Below are 8,487 nucleotides of genomic sequence, written 5' to 3' on the forward strand. Positions count from 1 at the left end.
CTCCGGACAGGGTCGGGTCAGCAGAAACCCCTCACAGAAGAGTCTGGGGTGTGGTTCAGGGCTCGCTGGGTTGGCACACAGCACCATCCCTGTTGCCTGTGTTCCAAGGAGGCCCAGGTGACATCAACACTCTGCCAAGCTCTGGTTTCAGGAAAGCTGTGTCCATGAGTCCCATTCTGCCCTCACTTACTAAGAGACCTTAGACAAGTCATTGCACTTCTCTGAGCCTTATATACCTCCTCCCTATGAAGAAGCCTGGTGGATGAAGACCTCCCTTCTGTTCTTCCAAGCTGGGATCTAGACTTCCCTTCTCAGGGACAAATATAAGAGCGAAAGGAAAGGGGAGAAGAGAGAGAGAAACAGAGGGAAGGGGAGGAAAGAAAGGAGAGGGAGGGGAAGGACAGAGAGGGGAGGAGAGGAATGGGGAGAGAGAGAGAGAGAGAGAGACTAACACATTTGTAAAGTCACCTGGCCATTTTTCCTCTATAAAGTCCAGAGCTGGTAGTTCCAGATGCTAGAAACTCCTCCCCATGGTTTGCAACCCCTCCCACTGCTCAATGTTCCTTCTCCACCAGGAGAGTGAATTAGCCTTATGGCAGGAACCTGAGCTCCCTGTTTTTGAACTTGGCTGGCCCCTCCTCTGGAGAAGGCTCTCAACCAGTCTAACACTCCCTGTAAACTGCAACTCACTCTTTGCTGGGCCTTCTAGAAGAGGAGAACTTTGCATGAAATCATGGCCCCTGTCCTCAGAGTTTGCAACTTCAGATGAATTATGCCCACACACCGTGGGTTCCCCGGTGCAGGCTTGAGTGCTTTACCTAGGTAGTGCTGCCCAATAGTTCTTCCTGCAGTGATAGAAATATTCTCTAGCTGTGCCATCCACATGTGAGCACTTGGGATGTGGCTAGCGTGACCCAAGGAGCTGAATTTTTAAGACCTTACTTAACTTTAATTAATGAACTTAAATAGCCCCATGGGGCTGGATGCTACCACACCAAACAGCGGCTGGCCTAAACCTCACCACAGCCCCACAAGGTGAGCAGTCTTACCGTCCACATCTTACAGATGAGAATTTGAGGTTTGGAGAGATGCCAGGGCTTGGTCATCCAGGCCAATTTTTTTCTGCGTATAGAGCCCATTGCCTTCCCCACCCAGCTAGCAAGTCTGCGTAGCCACAGAGATAAAATGCAAACTTTGGGAAGAGACCTGGATACAGATAAAGAGACAATGAGGGGGTGCCTGGCTGGCTCAGTTAGAGGAGGAATGCAACTCTTGGTCTCGGGGTTGTGAGTCGGAGCCCCATGTTGGGTGTAGAGATTACTTAAATAAATAAATAAATAAATAAATAAATAGACTTAAAAAAAGAGAGAGAGAGAGAGAGCTAATGAGCTTAAGTACAGCCCAGGAAGTAAACTGGAGAGCAGGAGATTGAGCCAGGCTGGGGAGTGGAGGAGGGCCCCCTGAGGCTGAAAGACCACCACCCAAGTGCAAGGTCAGAGGGGGCATTCCTGCATTCCTCCAAGTCCCTTCTCCTTCCGCACTGCTTTGAGATGTGAAGCATCTCACCACCTTTCATGGTCCCTCTCTGAATTCACCCTCACAATGAGCCCTTAAGGTCAGCAGTCCTATTCCTCTTTTACAGATGAGGAAACGGAGGCAGCAGACAGCCGTGCTGGGATCCAAACCCAGGTTCTGGTCCAGAGCGTGGAAGCACAGGGCTGGAGCACACACCTCCATCTGCCCTCCCTGGTGTAGCCGGGGCACAGGGATGCACAAGCACCTGTCTCCGGGGGTCCCAAACAGACCAGTTTCGACCACCCGCGCAGACAAAATCCAAAGGCAGAGAGACAAGTGGAGGGGTAAAACAAGAAAGGAATTTATGTGAGGCCAAACCAAGAAGAAGGTTGACTAGCTTCTCAAAGACTGTCTCCAAAGTGCTGAAAATACTTCCAGGTTTACGCAGGAAAATGTGGGACAAAGGTCTGCGGTCCCCGCAGGTGGGCAGTAAAGATCCGTCCATCATTGTCTTGGAGTGGATTGCCTGCGGGTGGGGTCTTGCTGGGTCAGGGCAGTTGCTGATTGCTTAACCTGGTAGTTAGTTCGGTTCCCAGCACCAGATGCTTTGCCCACAGGGTCTTTTACCAGAGGGAAGAGATAAACTGGAAAGAAGTTAATCAATTGGAACATTTGAGGTCAAAATGGATGGAAAGCCCTCTTTCACTAGGATTTGGAGGTTGGTTCCAGATGCATAGTGAGGCAGTGACTGGGGCTGGTCAGAGCGGTGTTTCAGGAAGCATCGAGATGGTCGCATCGAGATGGCCGTGCAGGCCAAGGGATATCTTGGGTTAGGGAGGGAGGGCATGTTGAGTGAAAATAATTAATGCGGGCGCCTGGGTGGCTCAGTTGGTTAAGCCACTGCCTTCGGCTCAGGTCACGATCCTGGAGTCCCCGGATCAAGTCCCGCATTGGGCTCCCTGCTCAGCAGGGAGCCTGCTTCTCCCTCTAACCCTCCCCCCTCTCATGTACTCTCTCTCTCTCTCATTCTCGCTCTCAAATAAATAAATAAATCTTTAAAAAAAAGAAAAGAAAAGAAAAGAATTAATGCAGGATAGTCGGGAAAAAAGGCAGGCACGGACAAGAGCCCTTCCCTGTCCCTCCCACCCTAAGAGGAAACCACCTTTAAAAGGATTTTACACCACCCTGGAAGGAGCCCTCCACCCTTTCCCCTGTGATAGGTAGATGACAAAAACCTGATTGGATGACAGGAGCAGGGAGGGTTAATCAGATTAAAACAGGCCGTCAACAAGCCCAAAACTTTGGTGGCAATCCTCTCAGGTCCCCTCCCTCTTCGGGAGATTTGTACTTTTGCTCAATAACTATGGATCAATAAACTTTGCTTTCATCTGGACTACCTCTTCAGTCTTTGAAGTGTCATGACCAAGAACGCCAGCACTAAAGGAAAAGAAATCCTGTAACAGAAGCACCTAGTAAAGGCACAGAAGGAGGTCCCAGGGATCTTCACTGAAGGTTTGAACTCTAGATTCAAAACCCTTTGGCCAGCAGAAAGAGCCCTGCCTTGGGAATCCAGAAACACCTAACTTCTAATCCACTGATTTGCTGCTTGAGCTTGGCCATGTCACTGCTTGGCCATGTCACTGCTCCCCCGAGGCCTCAGTTTCCTGATCAGTGAAGTGGGAATAATCCTTCCCACCTAATGGGATTGCACTTTGGTTCAGAATGAAAAAGCAGAGGAGGAAATGCTTTGGACACTGTAAAAAGCCTGTCAAAAAGAAAAACCACAGGCCCAAATGGCATTTATTTGTGCGAGGCCAAGTCACCAAGCCAGGGCTTAATATCTAACCTAATTGTAGTCATCCTCCTCCAGAAATGTCAGTCTTATTCGTATGTATATATATATATATATATATATATATATATATATATATATACACATGAATATATAAATCATATATATGATTTAAAGTAATCTCTGTGCCCTGGGGCTCAAACTCACAACCCCGACTGAGCCAGCCAGGTACCCCAGAAATGTGAGTCTGAACCTATCCATCGGGAATTTTCTGAGAAGCACCAACGAGGTAATCTGTCACATGGACCCTCCACCCTGCTCCCCCAAAGGAAGATGGGGTAATCTGCATAGTAAGACCCCCCCAGTCTTTCCCCCTAAGGAAAGGTGGTCTCCCCTGGAAAAATCCTTTCTTGTCTTTTGTTTGTAACTTTCTTGCCCCACCCTCCTTCCTGGAGCATCCCTCTACCTTCTAGATGGGGTGCAGCTCAATTCATGAATCATTTAATAAAGTCCATTAGATCTTCAAAATTTCCTCGGTTGAATTTTGTTTTTTAACCAGCCCTAGATGGGTGTTAGCAGTAGTTCCTATTAAAATATGGAGATGAAGCTACTGCCCCTCTAGGGGATGGAAGTCTAAAAGGGCAGAGAGGAGTCATGAACAGGAGCAGAAACTGAAACACCACAGAGAAAATCACAAGAGAAAGGGCTGTGAGAACTCACAGGGAGAAAATTTCCTTTAGCTCCTGGGCAGGGAGTAATCAGGGCACACTTCCTGGAAGTGGAGATACTGGAGTTAGGAAACAGTAATAATAATAACAACAAAGCAGTGAGCACTGTGCAAATGCTTTGCATGGATCATCTCACTTCCTCTTTTTTAAATTAATTTATTTATTTGACAGAGAGAGACACAGCGAGAGTGGGAACACAAGCAGGGGGAGTGGGAGAGGGAGAAGTAGGCTTCCCGCGGAGCCGAGAGCCCGACGTGGGGCTTGATCCCAGGATTCTGGGATCATGACCTGAGCCGAAGGCAGATGCTTAACGACTGAGCCCCCCAGGCACCCCCATCTCACTTCCTCTTAATAACAACCTTGAGTTTGAGACCATCTTTATCCCCATTTTATGGATGAGATTCAATTTGTCCATGATCACAATGCTAAAAGGCAACACTACTAGAAGGCTCTCCTGATTCCAAAGCCAATCTCTTGAGAGGAATTTGAATAGGCTGAGGGGAGAGATTGGCCCTACCATCCAGCTCCAGGGGGGGGGTGTATAACAAAGGCTGAGTCAATCAGAGCATCCCTCCTTGGCCACAGTGACTGGTTCAGAAATGGGCACATGACTCAAAACAGGCCAATAAGACTCAAGCCCAGAATTTTTGTAGAAACCACTGAAAAACAGGAAGCTTCTCTTCCCATTAGGTTGCTGAGCTAGTGGGGTGTAAGGTTGGAGCAGCTCCACACTAGGAGATTTCGGCCTGAGAATGAAAGTAACACAGAGATGAGAGAAAAGATAGATTTCTACTGACATTATTTGAGCACCTTGAACCAGCCATACCTGAAGCTTTCACCCTGGACTTTTTAGCACACAAGCCAATACATCAGTTGGAGCTATTTTGATAGAAAACCAAACTCAAAGTGGCTTAAATAATAATTGGAATCAACTAGCTCATTTAACTAAAATCTCCAGAGCCAGAGCTTCAGGTGCAGTATGATCAAGGCTCTGGCTCCATTTCTTTCACATATGGCATATGCCCCCTAGGCATGTCATTATTTTCCTTGGGTGGTGTCTTGACTGGCTCTAAATTGGCTGTAGCCGATCCATGTCTCACATCTGTAGTCACACCACCCAGAAGCAAACAATCTTTTTCTCCCAACCAGCAAACCAATACTCAAGGCTTGCTGTAATCAGAAGAACTTGGATTGCCTGCTCATCCCCAAGCCAGCTTTGGGGAATGTGAGGTGAGGAATTCACCCCTGGAGCTGGGCGGGGCGGGGGGGGGGGTACTTATGGGAAGGGAACAGATGCTGGGGAGGTATGCAGCAATGCCCACCACTCTAATAAACTCCCTTTCCTTTTTCAGCTGGTTGACTTGGGTTTTCATTGCTCGGTACCCAGATTCCCGACAATAATGGTCATCAACCTCATTTCCATTTTACATTTAAATTTTTGAAAATTCTGTGCTTTTATACTTGCACTATTTACTAAACCAATCAATAGACTGATCATTCTGCTTGGGATTACACAATGCCGTTTTTCCAAAGCTCTCATCACACCTCATAAACAAGTTTCAATGGCCTTCATCAGTTTTCCTCCCTACGGCATTATATACAACAATAAAAACATAGCATCCATTTGAATATAGTTTCTGATCTTACGACACAACATTTCTGTTCCTTATTGACTATTAATCTTCAGGCTTTTTCCTCTATAGTGGTGAAGATTCAAACAAAACACTTTTTTTTTTAATTTTTTAAATTTTTATTTTGGTGTGTGGGGGGGTGTGACACAGAGAAGAGATGGAGGCACAAGGGGTGAGTGGAGGCTGGGATTTTCCGTGGATGGAGTGTGATGAGCCTGATCCTGATGAGGGCAGGCACACAGGTCAGCCGACCCATAACTGTAGCCACCTGTGATCCCACGTAGAAGGTAGTAGCCCTTAGGTGCTCACGCTAGGGATGCTAGAGCCTGGCTACTTGGCTTCTGGTGGCGTGGGACTCCTGCCCCTGCATGAGAAAACGATAAAAGACAGTGCATTTTAAAACTGTTTTCTGGTGCAGCTTTTGGAGAGCAACCCCCCCTATCAGTCCAGGGGCAGGCCTGTCCCTGGCTGGCCAGTGAGAGTCCTGCATCTCGCTGGCCACAATGATTGGTTCAGGGATGAGCATGTGACCCAAGCTCAGCCAATAAGTGCTTTCTCCAGGATTTTTACCTAAAATTAGCAACCAAGTGGCCCTCTCTGCTTCTGAGATTGTGGACAATAGGACTGGGGAGGCCTGGAGCTGCCAGGAGCTCTCTTTGTCACCCCACAGAGAAAATTATATTTTTAAATAGAAACATAATTGATATACAATATGATATTCATTTCAAGTGTACAAGATCATGAGTCAATGTTTTTATACATTACAAAATGATCACCAGGATAGGTCTAGTTACTATCTGAAATCATACAAAGTAATTACAACATTACTGACTCTATTCCCTATGCCTCACATTACATTCCTGTAACTTATTTTTGTTATAGTTCTATGGAAAAAAAATGTCATTGATATTTTGAATGGGATTGCATTGAATCTGTAGATTGCTTTGGGTATTATGGACATTGTAACAATATTAGTTCTTCCAATCCATGAGTATAGTCTATCTTTCCATTTGTTTGTTTCATCTTCAATTTCTTTCATCAGTGTCTTATAGTTTTCAAAATACAGATCTTTCTGGGGCGCCTGGGTGGCTGAGTCAGTTAAACATCTGCCTTCGGCTCAGGTCATGATCTCAGGGTCCTGGGATCGAGCCCCACATCAGGCTCCCTGCTGGGCTCCTCTCCCTCTGCCGCTCCCCCTGCTTGTGCTCTCTCACACACTCTCTCTCTCAAATAAATAAATAAAATCTTCAAACAAACAAAATACAGGTCTTTCATCTCCTTGGTCAAATTTATTCTCAGGTATTTTATTCTTTTTTGATGCAATTGTAAATGGAAGTTTTACTTAATTTCTCTGACAGTTCATTATTAATATATAGAAAAACAACAGGGGTGCCTGGGCGGCTCAGTTGGTTAAGCGACTGCCTTTGGCTCGGGTCATGATCCTGGAGTCCCGGGATCGGGTCCCGCATCGGGCTCCTTGCTTGGCGGGGAGTCTGCTTCTCCCTCTGACCCTCCCCCTCTCATGCTCTCTCCTTCTCACTCTCGAATAAATAAATAAAATCTTTAAAAAAAGAAAAGAAAAGAAAAGAAAAACAACAGATTTCTGTATATTAATTTTGTATCCTGCAACTTTACTGAATTCACTTATTAGTCCTAATAGTTTTTTTGGTGGAGTCTTCAGGGTTTTCCATTGCCTTTTACCTCTTTCTCTTACCTAATTGCCGTGGCTAGGACTTCCAATACTACGGTGAATAAATATGGTGAGGGTGGACATCCTTGTCCTACTCCTTATCTTAGAGGAAAAGCTTCTAGCTTTTTTTTTTTTTTTAAGATTTTATTTATTTGTCAGAGAGAGCGCAAAGCAGAGGAAGCTGCAGGCAGAGGGAGAAGCAGGCTCCCCACTGAGCAAGGAGCCTGACTCCGGATTCAACCCCAGGCTCATGACCTGAGCCGAAGGCAGATGCTTAACTGACTGAGCCACCTAGGCATCCAGGAAAAGCTTTTACCTTTTCACCATTGAGTATGAGGTTAGCTGTGGGTTTGTCATATATGGCCTCTATTATGTTGAAATATGTTCCCTCTATACTCACCTTGTTGAGAGTTTTTATCATAAATGGCTGTTGAATTTTGCCAAATGCTTTTTCTGCATCTATTGAGATGATCACATAATTTTCATCTTTTGTTTTGTTAGTGTGGTATATCACGGTGATTGATTTGTGGCTGTTAAACCATCCTTGCATCCCTGAAATGATATCTCTCACTTGGTCATGATGTATGATCCTTTTAATGTGTTGGTGAATTTGACTTACTAATATATTTTTTAAAGATTTTATTTATTTGTCAGAGAGTGCGCAAGCACAAGCAGGGGGAGTGGCAGGCAGAGGGAGAAGCAGGCTCCCCACTGAGCAAGGATCCCGACTCGGGATTTGATCCCAGGACTCTAGGATCATGACCTGAGCCAAAGGTAGACGCTTAACCAACTGAGCCACCTAGGCATTCCTGATTTACTAATATTTTGTTGAGGATTTTTGCGTCTATGATCACAAGCAATATCACAGAGACAATTCTTTTTTTTTATTTTTTTATTGTTATGTTAATCCCCATACATTACATCATTAGTTTTAGATGTAGTGTTCCATGATTCATTGTTTGTGCATAATACCCAGTGCTCCATGCAGAACGTGCCCTCCTCAACACCCACCACCAGGCTAACCCATCCTCCCACCCCCCTCCCCTCTAGAACCCTCAGTTTGTTTTTCAGAGTCCATCGTCTCTCATGGTTCATCTACCCCTTTGATTTCCCCCCCTTCATTCTTCCCCT

Source organism: Mirounga angustirostris, unplaced genomic scaffold (genome assembly GCF_029215605.1).
Source record: "Mirounga angustirostris isolate CCGP_5_RB_7025 unplaced genomic scaffold, mMirAng1.0.hap1 SCAF_17, whole genome shotgun sequence".
Taxonomy (NCBI): domain Eukaryota; kingdom Metazoa; phylum Chordata; class Mammalia; order Carnivora; family Phocidae; genus Mirounga; species Mirounga angustirostris.